At 43.9% G+C, this 15,346-nt stretch overlaps 1 protein-coding gene across 2 annotated transcripts in view; it reads right to left on the bottom strand.

The window, feature by feature from the left end:
* kdm6ba (lysine (K)-specific demethylase 6B, a) overlaps positions 1-15,346 on the bottom strand; it is a 104,992-nt gene that overhangs the window by 49,088 nt on the left and 40,558 nt on the right. Inside the window, exon 4 of one of the 2 annotated variants that reach the window (XM_037759681.1) lies at positions 14,036-14,102. The gene's annotated coding sequence lies outside the window, so the exon portion shown is untranslated. Of the gene's footprint in view, positions 1-3,762; positions 4,175-14,035; positions 14,103-15,346 lie in introns of those variants that run through there. The other variant, XM_037759682.1, reaches the window with a different exon arrangement.

The raw sequence follows: 15,346 nt of genomic DNA, 5'->3' as shown, positions 1-15,346 counted from the left end.
TGGCCTTCAGGTAACGTAAAAACGTGAAAGGCTCTCTCTAGAGCCAGAGTTTGGTTTGGTCTGGGCTACTGTAGAAACATGGCGGAGCTACATGTCGGACTCCGTGAAGCAGACCCGCTCTCTACGTAGATATGAAGGGCTCATTCTAATCTAACGAAAACACAACAATTCTTATTTTCAGATGATTATACACTATTGAAAACATAGTTATGAATATTATTTTCTATTTCTGCTCATAGATTCCCCGAAATGCTACATACTGGACCTTTAAGTTAGTTTGAAGACTTGAGACTGAAGTAGACTTTCTTCAGCATGCAAACTACTAAAAGAATTCCAGCACACATCCCATCCTATAAATAATATAACATATATAATATCCCATCAATCAGAGAAACAAACACACATTTTATTTACATGAATGTGTCTCAAATGATTCCCTGAACACAAGCTGTTATTAGCCCAGCTCCAGCCCCTCTATCCACAGACACAACCCAGCCACGGCGCCAGCCAGCCAGCCAGCCAGCCTCCCCTCACCTCCACCCCTGAACCTCCTCTCCTGCATGTCTGCTCCTCTCCTTCTCCTCCCCGTTTTAAACACAAGGCAGCCCACCCCTCCCCCTCTCCTTTTCTCTCTCTCTCTTCTTTCTGTCTCCCTTTTTTCTTCTCCAGGCAGCACACTCAATCACCCTCACCCTCCTCCTCCTCCTCCTCCCCCCTGCCATCTCAGCCTCCATTCCAATGAATGCACAATCTCCCCCCTTCAGCCGGCGGGGGGACTGCCCCGGGGTTGAGGAGGGGTATAGAGGAGAGCAGCACACACCAAAATTAAATCACAAAAACACACTCCTTCCCCCCCCCCCACACCTCCTCTGTGTGTGTGTTTGTGTGTACGTGCACATCTGCAGAGGAACACAGGAGCATGGTGGGTGACAGACGGGGGGTGGGAGGTTTGGGTGGCGTCCTAATGGGTCTCGGTGCAGGAAATGGCTTGTTGCTACACAGACAGCTCCAGAATCAACTGTTTTCACGGGCCAAATCCCCATATTTTATCTGCATCTGCAAAACACACACGTTCACTCACAGCTGGGCCAGGTCGACCCCTCCCCCAACTAATGACTATGCAAAACTCCAGCCTACAGAGAAAAAAACAGCCATAATGGAAAGTAATGGAATCTGTCTCGCCACATTATAGATGCTATTATACTATACCACTTTATGTCTAAAAAAAAAAGCACAATCCTTTTGTTTTATGCTGCATCTTATTTTATCTACCACTTTATTATTTTATGTTTTCTACATTGTTCTGTCCTTTTTACTGAGAAGAAAGGAAAACTTTGTTTTGTAAATTAAGCTGTTACCCGGAGAAAGCCTGGAAGATGAGGGGGGAAAAAGCCCTTTAGGCACTTGTTCCAAATTTGCACATAACAATTATTTCTTTTGAAAGTGTATAGAAATATGCATATATTCATATGCCCAATGGGACACCACCATATATCAAACATTTGGTATGACAAGGAATTATAAAGTTAATCAATTAAACTCTAATATACCATATAATCTAGCCATACGTTCTTCAATTTACCATACGACTGCTCATCATAGAATATGATTTTCCCATCTAAAGCATAATAAAAAGTCCATTCTTAATCACTTGTGTTCAACCATTTAACATCTTCATTTATCAGATCATATTATGCCTGTCTATTTAACTGTACAGCACATTTTATACAGTAAATTACTCCATTTGATCCAACATACTATCGAAAAGTAATCCATCCCAGCATGATCAACTCTACCATAATGTAATACATGATATTGTCCTGTAATACAGCATTCTCTGTATTCAGCATGGGAAGCAGCAGCACAGTATAAACAGATTAGCGCATTAGAGCTGGCTGTGTCCTGTATACAGTATATCCTAATCGGGCAAGGCTATGTCAGGTAGTGAGCGCGCAGCTATGATGTATTCCAGCCCACAGCAGGCGACCCTGGCTGAACCGCGCCTGGCACGCCATTGGATATTGGATAATCGCAGTTGGACAGGAAGTGGTGGAGAATAAAAAAAAAAAAGAAAAGAAAAAAAAGAAGAAAGACGAGATGAAAAAAAAAAAAAAAGGAAAGAGAAATGTCAGAGAGTAGAGGATGCTCTACTTCCGCTGGTAATGAACTAATGAAAAGAGAGAGAGAGGAGGAAATTCCCCGGGGGGGAACAGGAAGGGTGGGGGCGGCAAATGGAATAGTAACAGTGATTTTTGCCTTGTGTGTGTGTGTGTGTGTGGATGTGTGTGCGCATGTGCAGGCCGGGCGCTCACGTGCACGTGTGTGGAGGAGTACTGTAGGGATCAGTTTACAGTAGTACGCGTGAGATGTCTTTCTAGTGAGGCTTTTATTCTAGGAATATATTTGTATTGGTTTAAACACAGGGGGGCACGGATTTAATTAGGACAGGGACCGATATACACACACACACACACACACACACACACACACACGCACACACATACACATACACACATACACACACACGCACACGCACACGCACGCACACACACACACACACACACACACACTGACACCAATATTAGCTCCAAGGCAGACGCCGGCACAAGTGTTGCGTTTCTCACACCCTCGCACAGGGAGGAGCATGCACACACACACACACACACACGCACAACGCCGGCTCCTATTAGCTCTTTATATATCAGTACACACACACACACATTTACAAATCGGGTGCTGACCGCAGACCAGACTACTGACAAGAACAAGCTGAAAGGACCCCCCCCCCCCAGACCACAACACAACACTGGACGAGACAACACACACTTTGTAGTACTGATCTGTGTGTGTGTTTGTGTGTCTTTAACTGTGTGTAAAAAGCTAATGGGAGCCGGCATCTGTGTGTGTGTGTGTGTGTGTGTGTGTGCAGAAGAGATAGGCATTCACTGATTATTGCTTAGCCAGCAAAGTCACAAGACCCATGTTCAGTACAGTCACCTGTCTATTTCAGGATAGGGATAGATAAAGAGAATAAGGAGATGAGGAGGAGAGACCTTTTGTGCAAGCTGGCATTTAAATCAGCGAAAGGAGTGAAGATGAAAGAAAGAGAAAAGACGTGGTGGTGGTGGTGGAGGGTGAAGGAAGTGAGAAAAAGGAGACAAAGAGAGAGAGAGAAGTAAAAATTAACTACTTTTGTGTTTTGTTTTCCTCGCCGGTGAGCCAGCTGGCTGCAGAGCCGTCAGGGGGATTTAAATGGCCCGGCTCTGACATGAACCACTGGGTTTTAAACCAACCATCTCCAAGACTCCTTTTCCCTTTTGTTTCCCAGGAAATGACATGAATATTTGCTTTCATGTAAAGGCTCTAACAGAACACTATATAATGACTCATCTGATATGCGCTTTCACTCTTTGACCCTTCTGCAGGACAAATCTTTGACCAAAAAGGGACTCTGTGGTCCGGTGCTTGTCTATTTTGGGGCATCCTTCACATGCAAAAGTTTGGGAAGCCCCGTGACATAAACATCCAAAGCCAGTCCACAAAAGGCACACACACATACATACACACACACACATACACAGCCCCAGCTGGAGCACACAAGCTCCCTTTGTGCTGCATTCCTCACGCCTTTTAGCCTTAGCTTCAGCCTTTTGCTTAGCTCCTCTCTCATCTGCACACACATACACACACACAGCAACTTTCTGCTGCTTTTGTCTGCAGAGCGGACAGCTGAGAGCTTGTGGATAGGGGAGCTTGTCTTACCGTGGCCGGGCTCAGGTTGAGCTCAGAGGGTAGACGCCGGGGTCGGCTCGGTGGAGTAAAATCCCAAGGAGGTTTGTTAGTTAAAGCAGCAGCCAGCTCAGCAGATTCCCACTACCTTTTCCTTCCCTTTCCTGCTGCCTGCTCTCCCAGCTTTGTGTGTGTGCCTTGTATTTTCCCTTTAAATTGCCTCCCCCCACCTCCTCAGCATACACACACACACACACATATACGCACCGAGCCAGCACACAAAACACACACTGCTCCTGAATATGACACTGTTGTCAAAAGCATGCAGCGCTGTTGTTGTTGTTATACATTATTTGTTTTTTCTTATTCTACAGCGTGCAAGAAAAAAAAAGAAAAAAAAAAACCCAGACCAAAAATAGAAATCCTTTGTCTTTCTTCTTTCTCTCTCTCTAAAAAAAATAAAAGTGACTCTCGTTTTTTAGATCCTCTTCTTCTCCTCCTCTGTCTGTGTTCCTCTTCCTCACCCTCTCTCTATCTCTCTATATTCTGTCTCGCTTTTTTTTTCCCCACTCAGTAGTCAAACAAAGAAAGGAAAGGAACAGAGCGAGCGCACACACGCGCACAAACACACACAGACATACACAACACACATTCGCTTGCAGCTTTCTCTCCCTCTCTCACATACACATGCACAGGCTCGGAGCCCAACCCCCCAGCCTGCCTCCCTCTGATTTTTTTTTTTCACTCCCTGCCTTTCTCTAAACAGCACCTCCCCCCTTTCCACCCCCCCATCCCTCCCTCAGCCTGATCTGGCCTCGTTCTCATTCGTCTACCACCCCTCCCTCTCTCTCTCTCTCTCTCCATCCTTCCCCTCCCTACCTCTGTGTGTCAAACAGATGGGATTGGAGAGCAGAAGGAGCCTCTGTGTTCGCTCTCTACCTCGATTTCTCTTCTTCATTAGTGTGATGTAAGCGTGATGGAGATGTGCCTTGACCTACAGTACAAATGCTGATGATAAAGAAAAAACCCTAAACAAATCGATACAGATGCAGAAAACCTTCGATCGGGGGTTATAAAACTCTGCACTGTGTGTTGCCTCTGCGCAGATGTGAATTTATTGCACCAACATCTTCGTACCAAACAGATGTGTGAAGCCATGCAGCGATGAGGGTTTAGCATAAGGAACAGCTAACATGTGGCTCCATGAGAACAATGGCTCCCAGGTTCTGTTAAAACATGACCACTGGAAGACTTGGTAACTCTTTTCCTGCATTTACTGACTCCTGTCAGCATGTGTTTAGTGCTATTATTGGATTTACTACATCTAATTTCTGTTTCTAATTAAATGAATTAGATTAGATGATTGCTTTACTGACGTTTCCTCTTTGCAAACTCACTTTTCTGTCTGTTTTTTTGTCAATGTTGAACCTTAAAGGATCATTCCAGTTCATTTCAACATGCTAATTTTGAAAAAAAAACATTAAATCGATAACCGACCCTCGTTAACCGATTATTAACCGTTAACCGACAAGAGTAGTGCGTCGCATGCAGCAGTGCGCCAGCAGCAGTGCGCCAGCAGCAGTGTTTGTCTGCTGAGTCCCCAGTTCACCCGTCGGGGAGCGTTACTGTAGCAGCCACGGTGCTGCGTGTAGTGTCGCGGACATGCAGCCACTTTCCCCGTAACTCTCCACCGCACATTTGGTTTAGTTTAGCAGGTTGTCAGCTGGGTGCCTGCCTGGCGTAACGATACGCTGTCGCCCGGCGTAACGATAGCGAGTGTCCGACAACCAGTGTGTGTGTTTGTGCTCCGTTAGCAGCTCTAGCTGCGGTTTCGTGCTCGCCATTGTCACACACATAAGGTCGGTCAGCGCGGCGTAACTTTAGCGAGTGTCCGACAGACACTCGTGTGTGTGTGGCGGCGGAGAGTGTGGGGTTGTCAGTGGCGTTATAGCTGTGAACGTAGGTGTAGCAGTGTGTGTACAGTTTATTTGTTGATGAATAAATGCTACGACTCCTCAGCTCCGCTCAAGCGAGCTCAAGACGGTAGCCAACTTCCTGTATCCTGCAAATCCGGCTCAGACTGTCTTAAGGTGGGCTGTTAAGGTGTACCAGCTTTTCTCCGTTAAGTGACGAGCCGCTCCTCTAGTATTTAATTAATTCTTAATATTTCTTTTAACCGTTTAACCGATAGTGTTATTGGGTTAAAGTTCTAAACGTCGGTTAACGGTTAAATATTAACATCCTTATTTCGTAGTTTTGTCCATCATAAACATCAGTTATGATTGCATTGTACTTAACCATAGTAATTGCTGAGATGGGATGGGTCAGGGTGCAAAACCCGAGCAGTCAGACAATCAGACAGACAATCAGACAGGTTGTAACCACGCCAACATTTTAGCCAGATTATCTAAAGCACTTTATTTGGAGGTAAAACCAAAAGTGAGCGCACACAGAATGACAGTAATAACAAAGGAAAACTGTGTATGTGTACAATTACTGCAAGTATGAAAGGTCAAAGTCGAACCAGGAAGTTGGTCTGTTAACTGGCGGTTTACAATGGACAACTTGGGTAATCATTTTACCACCATAGTTTTCTCTTCCAAATATGCTTAGCTCACTTGGGGGGTGTTTTGTCTGATCGTCTGACTGCTTTTGTTTCTTACTCAGTTCGTTCCTCTTTTGTTATTAACGATAAGAACGATAGCCAGAACTACAAAAGTAAAATGCAAGTTGTTCTTTAAGAGAGTGAAAGTCAGTTATTTGTTAATTGCATCATGGATTTCTTTCCCTTCTTCCTCCGTTTTATTAGTGTGTGATTTCTTGTTTTATTTCCTCGAGGAAATCACTTCACATTTGTTGAACAAAGGAAAAGCTTTCCAGATCAATAATACTTAAAGTGCACTTGAGAAGTCTGACAAATGAACAAACAACGAAAACTATTCAAAGTGACATTAACATTTACTTAAAAAATGTGTTGATATAAAGTGAACTGCATTTACAGTGAGCACAGAAACTAGGTTTGAGTTCAACAGAGCTTTCAGGCTAGGGCAGTGGAACAAGTAGTGGCCACTTGTTGGCATGTTAAAGTCACACACAAAAATGCATGCTTCATGTTTCCTTTTCTTCATCGGGAGATGTTTCCTATAGCTCACGTTCAGACACACACACCTACACACATGCACACACACACAGCATTAAGTGTGAGAGTGCCGGCCACGTGCAGGAAGATGGAATTCCAGAGCGGAGAGAAAAAGTACAGTTGGAAAGCCGGGAGAGAGAGAGAGAGAGGGTGGGAGGGGGTGACGGTATGGAAAATACAGCATGCACTCTCTGACCAGGGCATAGGCTGGAGGAAATATAGGAACTGTTACTGCACTCACTGACTCCTATAGACTGCCCTCCCCCTCTCTACCATAAAGCAGCCGGGGCACCCGGAGCCACAGCTCCAGACTGCATGACTTGAATGGAAAGGTAACAGAGAACACTGAGACACTGAAGGCAAAACAGGAGTTTCCATAAAATCAGCAGCTGAGTATGTGCCAGTTGTTGAGGTTAATTTAATTTCACCTCCTGCTGTATAGCATGCATGCACATACTAAAGCTGCAATGGAAAGTTATCACAGCTGATAACCACTTCTAATTAGTTTGATCTCATACGGACGAGTCAGAAGATCCTCGAACTCTGCACATAGTTTGAATCAACACACATGTATGATAGATTCACATTTGAACCTGTTGTTGAAGCTGTTGCTGTCTTAAGCTGTGTCTCATTAGTTTCCATCTGGTGTGTATCTACTTAATGATAAAACACATTCTCCACCTAATGCTCATTGTTTCTTTGTCCATTTTCACCAGCTTATACTGTTCAATCAATATTCTGAAGTAGAACCTAAAGACACCGCGAGAAATTAACTATATCAAAATTGTATTATTCATTAGCATAGACACTCCTAGACATTTAAGGAGTGACGATTCTCTCTGACCAATCAGTGGTTTGCAGTGTTTTAACTCCACATTCTAGTATCGGTCGAACATCGGCCAAGATTGTACCAAAAACGGAGTATTTCTATTGGTACCATCCACAACTTAAGCTGATGAAAACACAACAATAATGTGTGACGAACTGAACTGAACTAGACTGGACTGCTTGGTGGAAACGTGCCATAACAGACTCAAGGTCAAAGTCAAGATTCAAACCTAGAAAAATGTTTTTTCCTCTGAACCGCCACTGGGCATCAACTTCTTTGCTCCAAGAGAGACTTAAACTCACAACCTAACCTTGCAGGTTTTTCCATGTTTTCATTTCTAGTGTACAGCCTGGGGCTCTGAGCATATACTGTAATTATACACTGCACTGTAACAAATGAACCAGCAGCATACACACATATCACCTAAAAAATTCTCCTTCTAAACTAAGCTGTTTGTTTCTGAAATTTTAGTAAAACTTTCAATTTCGTCTTTTTAATGATTCAAATTGAACGTCTTATTACATTTCACCACATTTACACTAAGATGTTTTCTGGCACTCAGACTGCCACGGTTTGATGACAGCAGTTGTACTCTGTATGAACCTGCACATCAGTGTATATAACATACCTTTCACCCCAAAACTAACCCATAGGGCCAACACTTTATCTGGTTAAATGAGGGCATGTAAAACAAGGTGAGTCGATGACGGAGAGCAAAGGAGCGGGTGGAGGAAACCACCCAGAGAAGGAGGAGGAGGAGGAGGAGAGAAGGCCGGTCAATATGGTGGCACGTTACATAATTCTCTCGCTGTATTGATTTATCGCCTTGCTGATTTGGCCCCTAGCCAGTATGCAATAGCATTTGTAATATTTGAGCTGGAGCCCAGACGGAGAGAGAGAGAGAGGGAGAGAAAGAGAGACTTAGATGGTGAGGGCAGATAGATGGCGACTGATAGAGAGGACAGTGAGAAAGAGGGAAGAAAGAGGTAGAAAGCGGGGAGAGGGTGAGTAATAGCTGGGAATTTTGGGATGCAGCCAAAGTGACACCGATAAAGAGAGCGACGAGAGAGGAAGCAGCGTCGGATAATGAAAAGAGACAGAAGGAAACAAAGCGTTTAAGAGAGCGTTTAATTGAGCGAGATGGAAATAACTGAGATTTGGGGGTGAGGAAACAAGTGCGAGCGGGGATGAAGAGATAGTGACAGATCGAGGGAAGGCAGGAGACAAAGAATGTGTGTCAGTGGGTGCACCGCAGGTCACCCTTGTTGCTGTAATCAGTACTGTTATATAAGAGCCAGCAGCGCTGTGCAGAACAGCCCCGACACACTGGATCCGCAGGACGGACTGGGTTTACTGCACACACAGTATGTCTTCAAACACTGGAACAGAAAGAGCCTGTGGCCACGTATGCTGGCTATGAACTTCAGCGGTGTTCACCGGTTGCTCTTAAAGTACATCCACACTAGCTGGCTAAATTTGAAATCTGTCTGAAGATGACAGTCCAACATGCATGCACATTTCACGGAGCGATGGGTCACGTGGTCAAGCTCGATTTTCTCATTCTTTACACAACTATTTCTGTCACTTTTCATATGTACAACTGAGTACACCATGAATGCCTTGAAACAAAGATGAAAAGTGTCCCCAGATCTTTATAAAAAAACAACCTGAAAACCTTGCGTGGATGCTCGCCATTCCACAAGTTAACATTTGCTAAATTAGCCGACACTGCTCACTGATATTACTGTTCGTCATGACTCCCTTCATGGAGGAGCATCAAGGCCTCTCCTTCCTCCTACATCCCTCCTTTCCCCTCTGGCACTTCCTCCTTGTTGTGACATCTCTCTTTCACCACCCGCCCTCTCTCTCTCTCTCTCTCTCTATCTCTGGATGAACTACAGACGGATGAGGGGAAGGAAGCGGAGATAAAGGCAGAAAACTAGATTAATGGACTGAATGGAGCACAGAGAGGGAGAGAAAGAGTGAGAAGATGGAGGAGAGAAAAAGTAGAAGAGGGAGGCTGAGTGAGAACAGGCTTTCCTTGTGCTACTGTGAATAATTTACTTTATTCCCCACTCTCTCTCTCTCTCTCTCTCTCTCTTTTAAAAGATATATTCAAGATATATTCAACTGGGGAGGGGGGTGTGAGCTGATTAATTGCCAATTAATGTTTAACGAGGTACAGCTGTGTTCAATTAACACTGGTTTAGGCGCCGTCTCTCCCGACACCCTCCTCCCCCTTTCTCTCCCTTCATCAAATATCATACCCTCTCCTTCTTCCCCCCTTCTGCTGTTGATTCCTCACTACACCAAGTGTTACTCGGGAGAGATGTGAGAAATAGGGAAGTTGATCCGTTGGAATTAGGAAGCTGAAGCAATACTCGATCAATTCCTGCAAAAACGTTCATGACTGACTTCTACCGGATTCAATTTCCACGCAAGTGAACGTGCGGTTTCACTCGAAGATGTCTTCATAGTGGTTTTCTTTTATACTTCTATACAAATTTTGAGTGTAATTTTGTTGAACCTGCATGTGGCGCACAGGGCCACACAACGCATTGCTATGATTTGGGAGGTATGCCTGTGGTTACGCATAACACCCTTCTCTGTGAAGATGGATGTAAATATCTCTGTGAATAAACAACTATAACTTGAAAGGAATAGTTTGATATTTAGGGAAACATGTTTTTTTTTTGCTTCCTTGCCAAAAGTTAGATGAGAAGAAGTGTAAAAATGACAAGTTGTGTTGTTTAAAGGGGGTTATGTGCCATGCTGTTTCTTTGGTTTCCTAAAGTCTCCGCTGGTTGCCTTCCAAAGTCACAGTAGCTGCATTTCCATTTATGCACATTTTGAAGTATCGCATTAGGAAAGCTGTATGGAAACGGCGAAATTTGATAAAACTTCCTCAATTGCGAAAAAGGTTTTGCGTTCATTTGAGGTTTTTTTTGCCTTTGTTGAAAAAGATTAGGTGCACTAAATGGATTATGGAAACGCCTTTTTCAAATAAATTCTGACCTGGAGAACATGACTGATCACCTGTCTTCTTGGATATTCCCAGGACGTGCGAATGCTTGTCTTCGTATCCGGACAGCATGACTCATGGCCAATACTAGCTGACATGAAAGAACAATAAAAACGTACCCAATTTAAACAAATTCCTGAAGACCTCTCTCCATTTTTCTCCCGTAGATGGGTTAGATTCGATGTCCAAGCTGACTTGTTTTGTTTCCTATTCGCAACCTCCTCTTCTTCTTTTACTCTGTTTGCTGGTGGATTACAGCCCTGCGGAGCCTGTAGCGCCAACTTCTGACCAAATTACGCTGTAGCCGAGTTTATTCGCTTCAAACCAGAATTCACTTCAGAAAATTGGATGGAAACTCAGATAGGGACGACAAGACTTCAGGATGTCTGTTTCCCCCTGTTCCCAGTGTTTATACTAAGCTAAGGTAACCCACTGCTGGCTGTAGCCTTATATTTACCGTACATATTCAGTATAAGAGAGGTATGGAAGGTTGGAAGTTCTGAAAGATGACTGACTGACGGGAAGATATCATGTCCAAGAAAACCCAATACAGATGTTGAAAGACTCATTCAGGCTTTCTAGTGAATGTTCAGTTTTGACATTCTGGAAGCTTATTTTTATTCACTTCAAACTGACTGATGGAAAACACCTCATTTGCATTTTACTTATTTTTAAAGTTTGCATGAAATTCACTTGACAGCTGGACGTAAATATAGCTAGATTTGAGAGAGAGGGTAGTCTAGCCAGAAAAAAACTTCAATCGAACTGAACTTCTTGGACTGGGAACACAGAGTCCATGCTGGCAGTACATTTGACCACCATGACCGGCAGAAAGCTGACAATATATAGACCAGAAGCAGACTGACTACACACACACACACACATACATACGAAGCACACACCTGCAACCTGTGGCAGGTCAGACTTTGCACATTTCACCCAACCTCTTGATACACTATGGAACAAAATAAGTCTAATTCCCCCAAACTGAAGCAGACCTCTAAATGCAACATTACTTGGAAAAAGTTTTCATGCCACATTACAAGTGCTTTTGAAACCGTTGTACAAAATACAGCCAAACTGTCAGCTCAAACTGAACACACAGGCTGCACTTATATTTGTCCTAAAGAAGTTCTGCTGCTATAAGTAAGGAATCACCATGCATCCATGAATTGCATTAAAAACTTTACATTGTGTAACTGTATATTCTGTGATTTATATTCTAAGGCTGTCAATCGATTAAAATATTTAATCGTGATTAGTCGCAATTTTCTTTATCTGTTCAAAATGTACCTTAAAGGGAATTTTGTCAAGCATTTAATACTCTGATCAACATGGGAGTGTGCAAATATGCTGCTTTATGCAAATGTATGAATATATTTATTATTGGAAATCAATTACCAACACAAAACAATGACAAATATTGTCCAGAAACCCTCACAGGTACTGCATTTAGCATAAAACATATGCTCAAATCATAACATGGCAAACTGAAGCACAACAGGCAACAACAGCTGTCGGTGTGTCAGTGTGCTGACTTGACTATGACTTGCCCCAAACATGCATGTGATTATCATAAAGTGGGCATGTCTGTAAAGGGGAGACTCGTGGGTACCCATAGAACCCATTTACATTCACATATCTTGAGGTAAGAGGTCAAGGGACCCCTTTGAAAAAATGGCCATGACGGTTTTTCCTCACCAAAACTTAGCGTACGTTGGGAGCGTTATTTAGGTTTTCAGATGATACCAGTATCTTCACTCTAGCTTTAAAACTGAGCCCGCTACAACCTAATAATCGCAAAATGCGTTAAAGAAATTAGTGGCGTTAAAACGAATTTGTGTTAACACGTTATTATCGCATTATATTCATATTCATACATTCATATATTTCAACTAAGTAAACAATTTGTAAACCCTGCAACATTTTTAGATTTTCCTTCTTGGCAAATATTTCTTCTGTCCAACAAACATCTATCTGATGCCGTTGCTATCTACTGGCATTGTATAGTTTGGTATGAGTGAGTGTACTGTGAGCAGTTTGTTATGTTACACTATGTCAAGGTGGTGAGGTTCTTAAATGCCAAACTGTTACCTTTTTTCTGTGTCATTTGAAGCTGCCAACACAGACACGTCCCTGGTGTAGCTTTAAAAATGTAATACCACATGACACAAATTTCATCAGTCCCGAGCACGAGCCGGAGTGTATGTTGTGATGTGCGACGGATTCAGAACAGATTGCCGGTGAACCCACTGACACCGAGACATTTGAATTCTCCACCATGCCTCCGTTTGCCCTCCTCCCGCTGCAAGCGAAGACCCACAGGGCTCGCAAGTTTGATGCCTTCTTTTTTTCTCTCTCCCTCTCGTCCTGCTTTTTCTTCATCCCGCCTTATCTCTTTCTTCCCGCTGTTCATCTGATTCATCATCTGCTTGGAGCCTCTCCCTCCCTCTCTCCCTCCCTCCCTCCCTCCGTCTCACTGTCCAGGAAAAACATCAACATCACTGGCTTCTCAATTCAGATTTATTTTGCACTTGTGTGCTTTCACTGGATGAACTAGATTGTAGAACCTGTCTGGCCTGACTAGTTCATGATCACTTTACACAAAACACGCAGTGTATGTCGTATGTAAATATGATAGTGGGGGAGAATGAGGAGACCGAGAGCAACAAGGCATGTGTGACTGTACGTACTGTATGTATGTGTCTGTCGGACCCTTTTTCCCCGTTTTGGCTGTCATCACAATCTGATACCTCCACCCATCTGTTCACAAAGAAGAGAGAAGGGAGCGTGCAGAGTTGGCTATCGCTCTTCATCACTGCTCCTCCTCCTCTTCCTCTTTATCTGCTCTCTTTCTTTGTCCCCTACCTCTCTGCCCGTCTTCCTCCTCTCCTCTAATCCCTCCTCCTCTCCCTCCTGCCTGTCTCTCTCCACTCTTCTTCTCCTCCTTTCATCTTCAGATACCGGCAGAATGGAGCTCAGCTTCCTCTAAAGACCCAGCAGGTGTGTGGTGTGTCTAATTGCACGTAAGTGTGCGTGTCTATGTGTGTGTGTGAGTGTGCAAAATGTGCTTTAAAGTCCCGCGCATGAGAGCTTTTTCCTATGAAGTCACATTGTGCCTGTGTTTGGATCTACTGTATGTGTGTGTGTTAGCTGTGTGTGTGTTGGAGATATCTTGTTTCCTCAGGGGAGTCCAGGCCCATTTCCACTGTCTGCTGTAGCCAACCAACCCAGCAGTGCATCGATAATCTATTAGGGTAGAAATACACACACATGCACACACGCACGCACACACGGACATGCTTGTTCCTCTTACCTGCCACTGCTGAGCACGCTCTGGGTGTGTACTGACTGTAACTGGGTGGGCCAGATATTGCCTGTTCCTGAAAAGCAAGCATACCGCAGATATAAGAATTGATATACACACCTTCAGACACACACACACACAACATGTTATCAGTGATATTGGCTAATATATATTGTAGGACTAGGGAGTAGTGCTTCACTTCAAACAGCCAGCCACATATAATGTATCACATCTCGTTGTAAAGTTCAATGCATTGAACATTACACCTATATGAGATAGTTGAAAATCTCATTATAAAGCCATGGGCATGATTCTGCTGCAATAACAGCCTCCACTCTTCTGTGAAGGCTTTCCACAAGACACAACATGTGTATCATCCTTTAAAAGGGTAACTTCGTTTTTTTTTTCAACCAACTGACTAATAGGGACAGCAATTTCTGAAATTGGTCCAGTATTGAGGGTGAGCACTGTAGACGGCAGCTGCTCACGGGCTGTAATAGGGGCTGATCACACAGAGACACGTCGCCACAGGCGCGGCCGCTTTAAAAACGCCTTGGCAAAGTGCGTCGGGCAAGACAGCGAGGTGCGCCTGTGGAGCGGGGCTGTGTGCTTGCAACCGGGCGATCAGATGTGATTAACGGAAAAATGTGGTCTCTGCCTCTCTCTGTCAAAGACAGTAGCCTACATGAAACTATCACGACATGAGATATTCCTCATTCCCTCTCATGTACTCTGTTGCTCCCTCACAGTTCAACAGCTTACTATCTGACATCTACCGGCATCAAAACAGGAATGAAGTGGTAATAATAATAATAATGAATTGGATTGTGCCTTTCAAGAAACCCAAGGACACTTTACAAAGAGGGCATTCAAAATCATACTGATAAATAATCAGAGGAAAAAAAACGTGGCCAGGTAATTAAAACGAGTGATGTGTAGGAAGAGTTAGCTGAGGTCATAGGCCTTGATGAACAGGTGGTGCTTGAGGTGTTTTTTGAAAGTGTCCAGGGATGAAGCATTTCTGATCTCAGGAGGGAGAGAGTTCCAGAGGGCGGGGGCTGCGACCCTGAAGGCTCTGTCGCCGAAAGTTCTCAGGTGAGGTAAAGTAGTGAAGCCTGTCTCGTGCTTCATTTCAGTGGCAACCTGCGCCAAGTTTGACATTGACGAGAGCAAGACATATGGGAAAACAATGGTTTTGTGGGCGACACATTTCTAGCAACGCACCTCAGTGTGTGGACATATGGTGCTATTGGGGCAAGCTGGCACCGTCATTTACGTCCACTAAAAGTGCTTGTTTTTGCTGTGAAAGGCTCTGATTGT

The sequence above is a fragment of the Sebastes umbrosus genome, chromosome 22 (assembly GCF_015220745.1).
Source record: "Sebastes umbrosus isolate fSebUmb1 chromosome 22, fSebUmb1.pri, whole genome shotgun sequence".
Taxonomy (NCBI): domain Eukaryota; kingdom Metazoa; phylum Chordata; class Actinopteri; order Perciformes; family Sebastidae; genus Sebastes; species Sebastes umbrosus.
The sequence above is the reverse complement of the archived record's forward strand: the minus strand, read 5'-3'. Positions and strand labels throughout refer to the sequence as shown.